Raw genomic sequence first — 16703 nt, forward strand, 5'->3', positions numbered from 1 at the left:
TAACATTCTAAGGAAAATACAGTAGCATCTTTCCACAGATCAGATTCAATGACTATTAAGATTCAATCGAAGAAAACCATGGCCATTTATAATTAAACAGGCATTTCTAAGCACCTGTGTACACGGTATTGCTGTTCAAACGGTTGACATGGTATGTGACCGCAATAACTTGATGTCCATAATTAAAGACCCAAAAGGTAGCTTAAGTTTCATCTATTCCCTTTCTCAGCCCTTTGAGCAGGCATATTATAGTCACTCCATACATGGTTAATATAAAAAAAAAAAAGTAACAAACATTTGAAATTAGTTGTACTTTTATAGAGAACAGTTTTAAATTGCATGGCCTTACTTTTCCCTTTCCAACCTATTTTTATGAAACTAGCATGATCTTAATAATTTCACTGCAAAACAGGTTCTAGCAAGCATAGAAACTGATCATAGCCTCTCAGCAAAATCAAGTTTAGATGAAACCCTAGGAAATTAGCAAAATTTAACAAAGAATTCACCCATGATTCTCCACAATTCTTGCTCTCTCTAGATACTAAGGGAGGCAAAAACTGTTTTAAATGATTATTTCAAAAGCAGCACTAATTTTGGGAAAAACTTAACTGCCATGCAGGAGACACTGTATTACTACTCAGACGTCATTTAAGTCTTCTAGCAGCAGAAAGGCAAAAACATCATTAAATTTTTTATTTAATGCATATACACTTACATTATCAGTTAAAGTTTACCCATCTGTTTACGTAGTCCAAGTTACCTATTATTTCAGAAAGCATTTAAATAAAATGAAATTAGGTTACGTTCTGCAACGCAGATGTGTCTCATAAAGAAGAGTGTTAAATGACTTTTGTGAATGGAAAATCTGCATATACTGTTGCTTCGCCTCAGCCAGTCTTGAGTGGGTGGTTCAATGAACCTAAAGCATGCTGCATGTGAAGCTCCTTGGAACCTGATTCCACTCTTGAGAGAGGGCTTAGAAACAAACATTAAATTTAAAAGCACAGCAAAGGCTTGGCTTTCCTCCTACGTTACAAGAAGGCTGGGAGAACTGAGGCTTAGAGGAACAACATCGTGTCGCTTGGCTCTGCAAAGGCGGGTGCGGTCTGCGGTGCGCGGCACAGCCTCCTCTGGGGCTGTCACAGGAAAAAAGGAGCCTCGCCTTAACCGCACCGAGCGACAAAGCGCCAGCTCTCCTGGGCGCGGGGGCTCCCAACGAGACCCATGCCATCAACCTATCAAACTTCAGGAGGGACAGACACCCGGGGCGGTCGAAATGCTCCAACAGCCTCCCACCCCCGTTGCCCTGCCGCGGCTTTTGTAAGGCTGCAGATGCACCTACTGTGGGCCCCAAAACACTCTACCCCGCCAGCCTTTCCAATCCCCCTACTCCAAAAGGGAACAAAGGAGCCAAAGAACTCCTCGGCGGGGGTGGCCAAGAGTCCCCGACAGCCCGAGCTCAGAACGTGGCAATAAGGGTGCGCAGTCGCCCTGAGGGGTGCGGACCCAGCACCCCCACCTCAGGAATGGAGCAACACTCACCCGTGCAGAGCTCCCAGAGAGGCGGGACGCAAGGAGCCGGTTCCTCTGAGGTCGCCGCGGCGCCGGGGTCCGGGGCCCCGTACGCGTCTAGTCAGACTCCAACTTCTCTCGGCCGCTGTCGTCGGCGGCAGCTGGGGCGCGAGCCTGGACGAAGGGCACTGCCCAGCTGCCGCGAAGGCACTGCCGGCTCAGCCCCCGAGCGGGGCGAGAACTTTCGGCCCCGAGGTCCACCGGCCAGGGCAGACCCCCACCTTCCCTCCGTCGGCTTGCTACCGGCAGCGGCTACCGCGGCGTCCAAAGCTAACACTACAGCCGCCGCCTGGCCAGGAGCGCGTCGCGGCCTAATGTTGTCATCCGCCGCGTCGCCGCCTTTCTGGGCACCCAGAACCGCCAAGATCCTTCACATTCTAGCGCCCTCCCCCTGCCCCGCCCGCCCCCCGGATCGCGGGCCTCGGCTACGCCCTCTTCCTGTCACGTGACGGTGCGCGGAGGCAGCAGTGGAGTTGCTTCCCCTGCCAGGCGGGCTCGAACCGCACGGGAGCCACTGTCCACCTTGCTTCGTCAGGGCGTTATCGCCAGCCAGTCCCCTTCCGCATGCCCAAGAGCAGCCCCAGGAAGCGAGCCCACCACCATCAGCCCAGCGCCTGTTGATCGGCCAGGCCTTCTGGGCCGGTCGTACTGGGCCCTTCCTAACGTGAGGAGATTGCACAGTAGGGCTCCCTGGTGTGATCAGGGCTCAGTTAGGACCCCTCTCCAGCCTTAGGCTTGGTGAAAGCTTTAGCGAAACACAAAAAAGAACGCATCGTGGTGTAGAATGTACGGCCTAAGAAGCATTCTGTAACTAAACTACTTGTTCCTATTTCTAGTAGCACATTAACCGTGGCATTTAATTTACTGCTTTCCTCATTAGAGGGTTTTTTTTTTTTGAGGAAATGATGTATTTCAATCACGCTGGGATGAACACAGCCTAGCAAACTTTTTTTTGTTCCTTGTTATGTTCAGGATCCTGCTGCCAGTTTTACAGTCATTAAGTTTTACAGTGTGTTAGGTTGGTGACAGTTTAAATGGGTACACAGGAATTTGACAGTTCGTTCCATTTTTAAAATACAGCCTAATTCTTGATTTTTTTTTCTAATGCCTTAATTTTTTTTCCTAATGCCTTAACTCTAGGACTTAACCTTTTGCTTTCTTTTTTAGCCATGATCCAAAGAACCCTCTAGCTGCCTAATGAAATAACTATACAGAAGTAAGGGAGGTGGAATAGAGAAAGATCATACTCAAACCCTGATCACAATGAAGGCAAATGAGAAAGCTTTCTGTAATAATTAAACTGGGGTCATAACTCATTTTCCCTTGTAGCCCAGAACTAAGGATTTTTTCTTAAGCTATTCTCATCTCATTGCATTTTCTTAACAAGAAGTCAGAAGGCATTCTGATAAGCTGGATACATTGAAATGAATAAGCAATAGAGTTTGGCCTATATAATCCTTATTATTAATATATTTCATAGCAGCTCTAAAAAAAACATAGACTTACATTGTTTTATGTTACCCAAGAAAGAAAACAAAGGCTGCCAATGAAACTATGCCATACCACTGATACGTAAGGCACCTTTAAGCCACATCTTTTTTTTTTTTTTTTTGTAAGACAGGGTCTCACTCTGTCTCCCAGACGAGTGCAGTGGCACAATCTCTGCCCACTGCAATTTCCACCTCCCAGGCACAAGCGGTCCTCCTGCCTCAGCCTCCCAAGGAGCTGAGATTACAGGCATACACCACCATGCCCAGCTAATTTTTGTATTTTTAGTAGAGAGGAGGTTTCACCATTTTGGCCAGGCTGGTGTTGAACTCGTGACCTCAAATGATTCACCCGCCCCGACCTCCCAAAATGCTGGGATTACAGGCATGAGTCACCGCGCCCGGCCTGAGACACATCTTGAATTCACAGATGTAAACATGTCGGAAACAACGAATCTTAGAATCTCTGAGATATTGTCATGAACTGGGAAACAACGAGTCTTAGAATCTCTGAGATATTGTCATGAATTGGTGTTCCAAAGAGGAAAAGATTCTACCAGGTTCTGTTCTGAAGCCTGAGAGACTGTAGTACAAATAAATGTGAAGGAAGTTTATTATTCTGTGACATTATTTCAGCAAAGCTAATAACTTTGGAGTTTGTTAACAGATTTACCTGTCTCCTGTTTTCTAGAGGCATGTTTTTCAAACCGCAACTCAAAAATCAATTTTATTTTTATGTGAAATAGGCTAGGATTTAATACAATATAAAATACCAGAGTGCATAATGTCTAGTAAGGGCAAAAATTGCTTCCTGAAACTTTTTGTTTCAAATGTGGTGGAAGGTGAGAGTATGTCCTATGTTGTGATTTAAACAATTTCTTACTGTGAGTTGCAATCAAATAGATTTGGAAAAGAATGTTCCTAGAGCATAGATAACATGCAAAATACACCATCTGGACCCTGTTTTTCTGGTACGTTTCTTTTACTTTGGAAACTGAGACTAAAGATTAGAAAGAGGTGGCAAATTGCCTTGCCTAATTCTCTTCTGCCTCAGCCCCAATTTCATACACTGGCTTTTGAAAATTTGATCATTTGTTGGAAAATGCAATGTAGTGGAAGCAAGGAAGCCTAGGTTACACACTTAGCTAATGAGATGTATGACTAGATAAATTACTCCCTGCATTTCAAGTTCCAATCAAAGTAGGACCACATGCTGTTTGAGAAATGATACTAAACCACCTTTTTTTCCCAATGGATGGCAATCACATTGGAAACAAACAGACATGGTATTCTCAGGATTATGCAAATTACTGACAGCCTGCATTTAACTCCTTTCAGCTCCACTCAAAAAAAAGAAAGTCCTAATGCAAGTAATCGAAAGAGAAGATATTGCAAAACAAATGTAAGTATATCTTTCACAATCTTCTCTACTTCAATTATCACTAGTATAATAGTTACTTGTCATGAATAACTAATGATTTTGACATACTTAACAACTGATTGCAACACAAAAATATATTAATCCACTACAGTTGAAAAATCGTTTTTTCAGATCCTTTCAAATCTGATATTGTGATTCCAGGAAATGATAATTCAATCTAGCACTTTCAATGTAATGACAATATAAACAGAAACTAATATGTGATCCTGCACTGTAACTGAAAAATATTCAGTAACTCCCAGAGACACCCTGCAAGTTTGCTACTCTTACAATGATTTTAAGAATGACATTTTGAAATAAAGCTTTTTTATTATAACGATCCGATTTTAACTCCAATGAGAATTCATCTCTTTTGCCTACTGCTTTATTAATTATACATTTCTAAGAATGGGAAATTCTTTCCAAATTAATTTAAGCACTGACAGGCTTGACAGCCTTTCCCAGAGTATATTTCAACCCTGACCTAGAATGACAGAGATGTGGCTTGAGGTTGTTTGCTTTTTTCCATTTGGCTTATCCCATTAGACACTTATGTTGCTGACAATTACTAATCAGGATTCTAGACTAAAATCCTCATTTTCTGGAAGAGAATTTAGATTAAGAGCAACCTCAGCCATAAATAAGGTATTCAACACAGCTTTGAAGACTTGTATTCTTGTAGCCAGTGCTTTGTGAGCAGATGTTAAATGCTAAATCAAAGCAGAAGCTTTAAATTTGATTGCAAAATTCAGGTCAATCTCTTACTCTTGTGCCACCTGCCATGAGAAAGGTATGTTCCAGATAAGATCTCAGAATAAGAAAATAGATGGAGCAGACCTGAAACTCTCACCCTGTACAGAACTGAAGCAATTGACTTGCAGCTCTTGACATACGGCTACTGATGTGAAACAAGAGTAAAACAAAAATATTTGCTGTTGTGAATCACAAATATTTTTGAGATTGTTTCTTGCATAGCATAATCTTGCAAATCATCTAAAGTGAATTTGAGCCAACAAATTCGTGAGTCAAAGGCTAAATGTACTATGGAACAATAATATTTGTCTATTTAATAAAATAAATAACAGACATCTACAAACTAGTCAACCAGCTATTTGGTAAATATCCACCTAAAATTTATGTTAAGAAGTAGTCTTTATAAAATCTATAGATTTGCATGCAAAATATTTGCATGTAAGATATTTACATACTGATTTTAAATATTTCTGTTTAGTATTATTTGTCTTAAACATCCCTTGAGGAAAATTTGGATAGTAAAGTATAAAGAGAATATAGGATTCTGTTTCTAGAAATATCAAGGACTAGGTCACACTGGTCACACTGAAAACAAAATCCCTGGAAAAAACATTGTTTAAATCTTATTAAATATACTGATTAACTGACAATAAGGTAAGAAATTATTAAGTTAAAAAACTAAATGAAGGCAGGAACATAGAGTTTAGCAGAGTCAGCCAACTTCATCTCAAGGGCATGTGCTAAACCCAGTTACTAGGAGCTTTGGTTTTCATGACCTTGTAAGAAAGACACAAAACCCATGACCTGCATTACACACACACACACACACACACACACACACACACACACACACAACGGCAATTCCAAGGATTATTAATTTGGTGTAAGGATATACTAGAAATAAACTTACCTCTTACTAGCATAGGCACCCATCCCCCAGAGTCTACAAAGACAATTAGCTGTCTTAAACCTTGGCACCTAGTGGACAGGGGAAAAGCAAAATCATATCTGAGAATCTGGAACCGCAATCCAACTCTCACACAAAAATATAGCTTGAATTCATACTAGCTGGGTAATCCCCAAAAACCTCAGGCTAATAATTAAGATTTTTTTTTTTTTTTGGACAGGGATTCTCACTCTATAGCCCTGGCTGGAGTGCAGTGGCACTATCTCAGCTCACTGCAACCTCCACCTCCCAGGTTCAAGCAATTCTCCTGCCTCAGCCTCCCAAGTAGCTGGGACTACAGGCACGTGCCACCACACCCAGCTAATTTTTTTATTTTCAGTAGAGACGGGAGTTTCACCATGTTGGCTAGGCTGGTCTGGAACTCCTGACCTCAGGTAATCCGCCCACCTCCGCCACCCAAAGTGCTGGGATAATAGGCATGAGCCACTGTACCTGGATGTAATTACGAATTTTTGACTGATAATGCTCTCAGACACCTGGCAGAAGCAAATACCAATCCTCTCTGGAGGAACCCACCTTCATCTTAAGCCATAAAGAATGACTATAAATAAAATTTTAAGGAAAATGAGCAGCTCACATTTTAAAAAAAATAACAAGCACTGAATAAGACACCATTCGTGAGAAACAGTACAGACTTAAGACAGCACAAACAAATTCTAAAAGACTTCAGATCCTGGATTTACAAGTCACAGACTGGGCCAGGTGTGGTGGCTCATGCCTGTAATCCCAGCACTTTGGGAGGCCAAGGCAGGCAGATCACTTGAGGTCAGGCGTTTGAGACCAGCCTAGCCAACATGGTGAAACCCCCATCTCTACTAAAAATACAAAAAATTGGCCTGTAATCCCAGCTACTGGGAAGGCTGAGGCAGGAGAATTACTTGAACCTGGGAGGTGAAGGTTGCAGTGAGCCAAGATCGCACCACTGCACTCCGGCCTGGGTGACAGTGAGACTCCACCTCAAAAAAAAAAAAAAAAAAAATGTATAATTAATAAAGCAGTAGGCAAAAGAGATGAATTCTCATTGGAGTTAAAATCGGATCGTTATAATAAAAAAGCTTTATTTTAAACTGTCATTCTTAAAATCATTGTAAGAGTAGCAAACTTGCAGGGTATCTCTGAGAGTTACTGAATATTTTTCAGTTACAGTGCAGGATCACATATTAGTTTCACAGACTGTAAATAACAATATTAAATATGAGTAAAGGAATAAAAGACAAGTTTGAAAATATGTGCAGAGAACAAAAAACTGAAGTAGGAATGAAGATTTTGAAACAAGCAAATAGAACTAAAAGTTAAAAAATATAAATGATTAGAATAAAAACTCAGTGGACAAATTTAGTAGTTCATTTGACACAGCAGAAGTACAAGCCAATGAAATGGAAAATAGAGATGAAGTTATCTCAAATGCAATAAAAAAAGAAAACATAAATTAAAAATATAAAAGAGACTTTAAGTGACATGGAGGACATTGTAAACAGCTCTAAAATCTGATTATGACTTCAGATGAAAAGGAAAGAGCCAGTGGGCCAGAGGCAATATTTGACAAGATAATGGTTGTGAACTTTCCAGAACTGATGAAAGACTCCAACTCACAGACTTAAGAAGCCTCCCAAATCCCAAGCAAGTTAAAGAATAATAAAATCACGCTGAGATACATCACAGTGAAACTGCAGAACACCGAAAACAAAAAAGTAAACCTTAAAAGCAACAAAGAAACAATATAGTTAATCTTCAAAGTGTCAGGTAAATGACTTTGGGAGGCTGAGGCAGGAGGATGACAGGAGCTTGAGACCAGCCTGGACAACATATTGAGATTTTATCTCTACAAAAAATTTAAAAATTAGCTGGGCATGGTAATGTGTGCCTGTGGTCCTGACCCGGGAGGCTGAGGTAGGAGGATTGCTTGAGCCTGGGAGATCAAGGCTGCAGTGAGACATGATCGCACCATTATACTCCAGCCTGGGTGACAGAGAGAGACCCTGTCTCAAAAAAAAAAAAAAAAAAAAAAAAGAAGAAAATCAACCCAAATGGAAGGTCTAAGAGTTGAGAATAAACGAAGAGCATTAAGAGTGGTAGATGTTTGCCTAAATCTAAATACAATGGACAATGCAAACAAACAGTAAGTATTGTTAAAATTATTTTAATGTTTTTTTAAAGAAAAAAATAATCACATATCTAACATTAGAAATAGGCCCAACCAAATTTGCATTTTATGCCTACTATTAAACAGACCTCATTAGACCAAGTATTTTACAAACTAGTACTATTATCTCCGTTTGATACATACCTTTAAAAGCAAAAACATGATACATTTCTTCTTTTCTCATCCATAGAGGCAAATTGTATTAATATACTATTGGTATTCTCTTTTTAAATAACAGCATTTTAAGTGTTTTTCTTCACAATGACATTCTTATTTCAAATTTACATAATGTACCAGTGAAGATGATGTATTATATAATTAGACTAAGAAAGTAGCATATATTTAGGAGATCATGATTTAGAGTAATAAAAAGCAGAATTATATACTATTTTCACTTAACTATGAAGTATTAACGATTCCCTCCATAGAAGTCTATAAATGAAAGTTCATCATAACAAATTATATAATTATGTATTCACAGGTTAAAGACAATTAAGTCTTATTGAAATGCTCTGCCTACCCTTTCCACCCACATTGCCTATTCAAAATTAGGTGCATGCTATGACTTTTAACACCATCTCGGGAAATAGCTAGAAATTTGTGCCCAGGTATGGGATTGACTCCTGAGTTTTAACTCGATTCAGAAGACATCCTAAATTCAAAATAAATTCTAATAATAATAAGAACCCATTTCTTTCTGATAGCTAGTTAGACTACAAATTTCCAATTGTAAATGTGTTTTTCATTTCAATTTTAGAAGAGTGTTTTTAAGTTTATCATGACTATTTAAACATGGGAAGCTTAGAACACATAATCCCTTAGATTTCCAAATCTGTAAGTATAATGCAAATGAATTATACCTTACTTTTTTTAAATCAGAACCTTTCTCTTTTTTCCCCTCAACCACATGAGATTATTCAAAGTATATTTACTTATATATTACTTTGTTTTTGTTTTAGAATCAGGTTCTCATTCTGTCACCCAGGCTGAAGTGCAGTGGCGTACACTGCAGCCTCGAACTCCTGGGATCAAGTGATCTCCCTCCTCAGCCTCCCAAGTCACTGGGATTACAGGTATGAGCCACCACACCCTAGAATATTTTCTTGATAAAACCAAATCTATAATTTTATTGAAGACTGTCCAAATGACTTTTATTTATATCTCTTAATATATGTAAAAGTTTATACATTACTAGTATTCCTATTATCTACTAGATTACTAGCTAATTACAAGATTATTCCAGTTAGTTTTGTCCAGCCTGTATTTATACAAGTATATGAAACTCTTGAGAAGTCACAGTAATTAAATTTTCATAAACCAGGTTGTATATTAATTCTTTCAATTTAATAAGTTATCAGTTTGTACTGGGTCCTATGCTTATTTACAAAAAAAATTATCAAGTATCTGTATGTTGTTCTACTTCTTTCCTGAAATGAGTGTAAAGCTAGCAAGAGTCCTCACCCTATAAACCAGCAGTATTTCAAAACTCATTGTTACTGTTCTGGGAGTGAAGGTGCCATATATTCTTACAGCATTATCAGGTAGCAACCATCTACTCACTCCTCCCAACCACAGGTACTACTTAGATGTCTTTTGCCAGATCTCCCAGGTATTTAGTGCCTCTTTTACCTCTACAGAACAGTGGTACCCAGAAGTGATATGGTGGAAAAAGAAGGCGCCTACCCTATATTCCAATAAAGTCTGTCCACTACATTCCTGTCAGGTTCATTCCTCTGTTCTAGGCCCTGTTGATATTCTCCCCTAGTTGTTTCCAGTCCATTTCTATGGGAGCCTTACTTTTGTTTGGTATTCTTACATGCACAGCTGAGACCAGACTCCCAGTCTCATTCCCTTAATTGTATTCTTTAACCCTTAATCCCTGTAATATCATCCTAGAACTGGAATTGATACACCTCTATTTAAGACTTTATCTTTGAATGTCAGCTCACTTCCAGACATGGCCACCAACTCGACCCCGTGATCCCACATTGTTATACTCCCCACTTCCTTCTGCAGTCAGCAAATAGACTTGGACCTGACATTCTTTGTGTCCTAAGCCCCCCAACCCTTCCTTAAGTTGCTAAAGTAGTATCCCAAAAGAATACAATTATCTGAACTGAGGGCGGGGAAAATTCCAGAGAAAAATGACCTTCTTTGTTCATGCAACAAACAAAGGCAAGAGAGTAAAAGGGAGGGCACTGTTAGAGATTTAAAATAGATTTATCAGATATATCAACCAAGTGCAATATGTGGATCTTTACCTTTATCAGATTCCAACTCAAACAACTTACAAAAAGATATAATGAGACAATCAGGAAAATTTTAATACCAACTACATATTATAGGATATTAAGGAATTATTGTTAATTGTCTTAGCTGTGATAATGATACATGATTGTGGTTTTTGTTTTTTTAATGTCTCATTTCCTAAAGACATTCTAAAATGTTACTGGGTCCATGCTTTAGGAAAGAAAAAAAAAAAAAAAGAAAACTTTCAGAGTATGCTACTTTCTTTTTTATACCTGTTGGTCAATTCCATGGGAAAGTATTACTACTTGTTATTTTCTACCCTTAACCGAATACAGTAATCATTTTCTCCTTATCATATCTATTATTATTTTTTAGTAAAAGTGTTCAAATCAAAAGCAACCCATGCTCCCTACCTGGTATTTGCTCCAAACATCTATTAAACCACTATGAAAGGCCTAACATCATAAGACTGGTGGTAGGCCGGGTGCGGTGGCTCACGCCTGTAATCCCAACACTTTGGGAGGCCGAGGCAGGCGGATCACGAGGTCAGGAGATCGAGACCATCCTGGATAACACGGTGAAACCCCGTCTCTACTAAAAATACAAAAAAATAGCCAGGTGTGGTGGCAGGCGCCTGTAATCCCAGATACTCGGGAGGCTGAGGCAGGAGAATGGTGTGAACCCGGGAGGTGGAGTTTGCAGTGAGCCGAGATCGCGCCATTGCACTCCAGCCTGGGTGATAGAGCGAGACTCTGTCTCAAAAAAAAAAAAAAGACTGGTGGTAAATAAATCTGACTGAGCATGTTAACATGTTCAAATTTATATAAAGCATTCTGCAAATACAGATTACTCTAGAGATGCTAAGAAGCAGATGTACTGATCTTGGCATTGGCATTCACATGATTCAGCTACAAATAGAATTTAAACAGATTCCAAATGCACAACTGTCAAATTCATAAAAAGTAGCAAAAAAATGTCAAATAAAAATTTAGGCTTTGCCTAGAATAACAGTGACTGTGTTTTAAAAAAATCGAAATATTCTGTTAATGTTTTATTTCTTCAGTGCTAATATTTGACAAGAACTAAGTACTTTGATTTCCATTGAATTAGCAGTGATAGCCCAGAAACTGTTATAAGTTAGTATTACTATTGGGTCCACAGAAAACCTCAAAATACATTTTAACCAAAATTACAAAGTTAATACAAATTTGATTCAATGAAGTAGTATAGTGCAGTGTGTTTGAGTTCTAACACTAAAATCAGACAGATCTCAGTTCTAACCCTAGCTTTGTCATTTATCACCAAGCCTGTCATCTGTAAAGTCACCTGTAAAATAGGAGTTTAAAAAAATGCTCTTTTATAATATTATAAGAATTAAAGAACTCAAGAAATATAAACTATTGAGGTCACTACCTTTTGGGAATATTATGTTCTACACAATATTACTAACTATATTTTCACTACACCCAGTTGGAGGAAAATTACACACAGACCATACACTCTACCATCCTCTCATTGATAACAAGGCTTTTATAGCAACTGGCCTGATTCTGAGGTTTATAGAAGATACATAGGCAGGCATGACTTCAGGCCATTATGCAGCTTTATGTAATAACCTACACAACCCCTAATATGTAAGTATCAGGATCTTTCATGTGATGTGAAAATGAAAGCTACTTCCTTAACAACCAGGAAACACTAAATTTCAGAGTTATGTTTTCCATTCAAGTAAATCTCCTACCAGACCTCCTCTTACAATACATGGAGTTAGCATTCCCAGCCAGTCCCCTCTTGCCACACTTATTTCTTAGTATAACAAATTACACACTTTGGGAGGCCGAGGCGGGCGGATCACGAGGTCAGGAGATCGAGACCATCCTGGCTAACACGGTGAAACCCCGTCTCTACTAAAAATACAAAAAATTAGCCGGGCGTGTTGGCGGGCGCCTGTAGTCCCAGCTACTCGGGAGGCTGAGGCAGGAGAATGGCGTGAACCCGGGAGGCGGAGCTTGCAGTGAGCTGAGATTGCGCCACTGCACTCCAGCCTGGGGGACAGAGAAAGACTCTGTCTCAAAAAAAAAAAAAAAAAAAAAAAACAACAACAAAAAACAAATTACAGTAAATAAAACTTATTAGCCAGGCACTGTGTCTCACGCCTACAATCCCAGCAATTTGAGAGCCTGAGGTGGGAGGATCACTTGAGGTCGAGAGTTCAAGATCAGCCTGGGGAACATAGCAAGACCCTGTCTCTACAAAAAATAAAAAAATTAGCCATGTGTGGTGGCACATGCCTGTAATTTCAGCTACTCGGGAGATTGTGGCAGGAGGATCACTTGAGCCCAGGAGTTCAAGGCTACAATGAGCTATGATTGTGCCACTGCATTCTAGCCTGGGCAACAGAGCAAGAGGGGACTGGCTCTAAAAATAAAAAACAGAAACAAAACTTATCTCTAAGGATGATGCAGTAATGCACACATGTCATTATTATTCTTTTGCCTTCACAGTGTTGCTTAGCAACCCAGAACATCTTATCTATGATTTTGGGTGTAAAAATGGCTTTTTGAAATATTTATTTGAAATCTTTCTTTGAAACATGTAAGATAGATATAAAGATTTCAGGTGAATTCAAGTTAAACATTTAGGGCTAGAATACTGATAGGTTATATATTTTTATATAGTATCTTTCATGCTATTTGATTAATGCACAACTATTGATATTTAGACTGACAACTGAATTGATGATATGATGACAGGCTCATCCCTCCACTGTAAACTATGGTAAGTAATTTGTATGGCATTACTTTGATACTACACAGATGTCCAGTTCCCCTTCAAACATAAACCTTATGCTTTAACACTTGTTGAAAACCCTTACATGAGTCAATAATTTCAGTAAGAATTGCAAAACAATTATATCATTCCTTCTACATTCTTTCTTTGGTAACCTAGAGCTTGCCTTTATTACCTGGAACTATTTGGTTACCCTGAAATATAACTCCTGCTGGAAAGGAAAAGTAAATAATAATTCTTTGCTTTTAATTACTAATTTTCAAAGATAAAAATGTATTCACTTGGAAAGGTGAAGATTGTTAATTTAAAAAAGTAAATAGGTTACAAAACCACACATTGAGTATGGTATCATTTTGGTAAAAACATATTTATATATTTATATGCATATATAGGGATAAATAATGAACTGGAAAGATAGACACTGAACTGTTAATCTCTGGAAGGGGGATCGTTTTTATTTGTATTTTGCTGATATGTAGTTTTGTACTTTCTACTTGCTTATGCTGGTTTTATAATAATAAAAGGTTATTTTAAAAAGAAAATCACTATTTTCCACTGAGCCCAGATACAGCTTCTGAATCACCATCAACATAAGACTGGTACATTCCAGCATGGGAGGCTGCCAGGGCACCAGTCCAGCTGGTTACTTCTTCAAAGAAGTAACTACTGATTTCCTTTTGCCTACTGATTTCCATTGCCTATGCATCTTACCCGTGGCTCAAGATTACCTTAGCACTAAATCCAATTAGCCTTTTCACTTTGGCAGCCCTTACCAATTGGCAACTTCTTTGTCTCTTGGTTTGCTTTTAGGCAAAAATTACCTTCTTCTTTAGTTTTTGAATCATTATATCCTCTTGGTTTTCTTCCTACCTTTCTGACTTCTCGGTCTCCTTTGAAAGTTTACAACTTCTTTAATTTCCCCCACAATTCCATACTCAGCCTTCTCTCTTCACTCTCTTTTTCCCAAAAAAGGGAGGAGAGAAGAGAATACATTTTATGTTCTAATTCTTGTTAATCTATCAAATAGATACTTCTAGCCTTGTTCTCTCTCCTGAAGAATATAGTCACATATATAATCACAAATTATTATAATCTCCATTTAGACATTTCACCTGAAAAATATATAAAACATAACTCAATCTCTATGCATTAATTTTTCAATAGTTATTAGTCGTCTTCTGAGCATCAGGTTATGCTAGAAACTGAAATATATACTAACGTGAGTAAAACTGGCATAGCTGGAAATTAAGTTGAAGAAGTAAATAGAGGCCAAATCCTATAGGAGATTTAATGGAATGTGTATTAGTCTGTAATCACACTGCTAATAAAGACATACCCAAGACAGGGTAATTTATAAAAGAAAGAGGTTTAATTGACTCACAGTTCCACATGGCTGGGAGGCCTCACAATCATGGCAGAAAGCTAATGAGGAGCAAAGTCACGTCTTACATGGTGGAAGGCAAGAGAGAGAGCATGTGCAGGGGAACTCCCTTTTAAAAAACCATCAGATCGACCGGGTGTGGTGGCTCACACCTGTAATCCCAGCACTTTGGGATGCCAAGGTGGGCAGATCACCTGAGGTCAGGAGTTCGAGACCAGCCTGGCCAACATGGCGAAACCCTGTCTCTACTAAAAAATGCAAAAATTAGCTGGGTGTGGTGGCGCGCACCTGCAATCCCAGCTACTAGGTATGCTGAGGCAGGAGAATTGCTTGAACCAGGAGGTGGAGGTTGCAGTGAGCCAAGATCGTGCCACCGTACTCCAGCCTGGGCAACAGAGCAAGACCCTGTCTCAAAAAAAAAAAAAAAAAACAGCTGGGCTCAGTGGCTCATGCCCGTAATCCCAGCACTTTGGGAGGTTGAGGCAGGCAGATCAAGGGGTCAGGAGATCAAGACCATCCTCACCAACACAATGAAACCCTGCCTGTACTAAAAATAGAAAAAAATTAGCTGCATGTGGTGGTGCATGACTGTAGTCCCACCTACTCAGAAGGCTGAGGCAGGAGAATCGCTTGAACCCGGGAGACAGAGGTTGCAGTGAGCTGACATGGCGCCACTGCACTCTAGCCTGGGCAACAGAGTGAGACTGTCAAAAAAAAAAAACCAAAAAAACCATCAGATCTTGTGAGACTTATTCATTATCACAAGAACAGCACAGGAAAGACCCACCCCCATGATTCAATTACCTCCCACCAGGTCCCTCCTCCCAAGATGTGTGGAAATTATGGGAGCTATAATTTGAGATGAGATTGGGGTGGGGATGCAGCCAAACCATGTAATTCTACCCTGGCTCCTCCCAAATCTTAAGTCCTCACATTTCAAAACCAATCATGCCTTTCCAACGGTCCCCCCAAAGTCTTAACTCATTTCAGCATTAACTCAAAAGTCCACAATTCAAAGTCTTATCTGGGACAAGGCAAGTCCCTTCTACCCATGAACCTGTAAAATCAAAAGCAAGTTAGTTACTTCCTAGATACAATGGAAGTAAAGGCATTGGGTAAATATATCCATTCCAAATGGGAGGAATTGGCCAAAACTAGGGGACTACAGGCCCCATGCAAATCTGAAATCCAATAGGGCAGTCACTAAACCTTAAAGTTCCAAAATGATCTCCCTTGACTCCATGTCTCACATCCAGGGCACGCTGATGCAAAAGGTGGGCTCCCACGGCCTTGGGTAGGTCTGCCCCTGGCTTTGCAGGATGCAGTCAGTCCCCATCCTGGCTGCTTTCACAGGATGGCATTGAGTTTCTGGCTTTTCCAGGCGCACAGTGCAAGCTATTGGTGGGCCTACCATTCCGGGGTCTGGAAGACAGTGGCCCTTTCTCACAGCTCCAGTAGGCAGTGCCCCAGTGGGGAATCTGTGTGGGGGCTCCCACCCCACATTTCCCTTCCACACTGCCCTTGCAGAGGTTCTCCATGAGATCTCTGCCCCTGTAGCACACCTCTGCCTGGACATCTATGCATTTCCATACACCCTTTGAAATCTAAGTGGAGGTTCGCAAACCTCAATTTTCCCGTGCACCCACAGGCCAAATGCCATGTGTAAGCCACCAGGGCTTGAGGCTTGCACCCTCTGAAGCAATGACGTGAGCTGTACATTGGCCCCTTTTAGCCATGGCTGGGATGCAGGGCACCACGTCCCAAGACTGCACAAAGCAGCAAGCCTCTGGGGCCGGCCCACAAAACCATTTTTTCCCCTTAGGACTCTGGGCCTGTGAGGGGAGGGGCTGCTATGAAGACATCTGACATGCCCTGGAGACATTTTCCCCATTGTCATGGAAATTAACATTTGGTTCCTCGATACTTACACAAATTTCCAC

General features: G+C 40.1%; 1 protein-coding gene and 1 long non-coding RNA gene across 5 annotated transcripts in view; one reads left to right on the forward strand and one right to left on the reverse strand.

Moving 5' to 3' along the window:
- The window catches only part of OSBPL8 (oxysterol binding protein like 8), a 221872-nt gene extending 219886 nt beyond the window's left edge, over positions 1-1986 (reverse strand). The window contains exon 1 of one of the 4 annotated variants that reach the window (XM_055239472.2): positions 1543-1986. The gene's annotated coding sequence lies outside the window, so the exon portion shown is untranslated. The remainder of the gene's footprint in view (positions 1-1542) is intronic. The other 3 variants (XM_055239475.2, XM_055239473.2, XM_055239476.2) reach the window with 3 other exon arrangements.
- A 44-nt stretch (positions 1987-2030) lies between these two features.
- On the forward strand, positions 2031-13421 carry LOC134732196 (uncharacterized). The gene is made up of 4 exons (XR_010115102.1): positions 2031-2236; positions 4398-4461; positions 9302-9415; positions 13315-13421. It is a non-coding gene; the product is annotated as an uncharacterized lncRNA (long non-coding RNA).
- The last annotated feature ends 3282 nt before the right edge of the window (positions 13422-16703 follow it).

The sequence above is a fragment of the Symphalangus syndactylus genome, chromosome 13 (assembly GCF_028878055.3).
Source record: "Symphalangus syndactylus isolate Jambi chromosome 13, NHGRI_mSymSyn1-v2.1_pri, whole genome shotgun sequence".
Taxonomy (NCBI): domain Eukaryota; kingdom Metazoa; phylum Chordata; class Mammalia; order Primates; family Hylobatidae; genus Symphalangus; species Symphalangus syndactylus.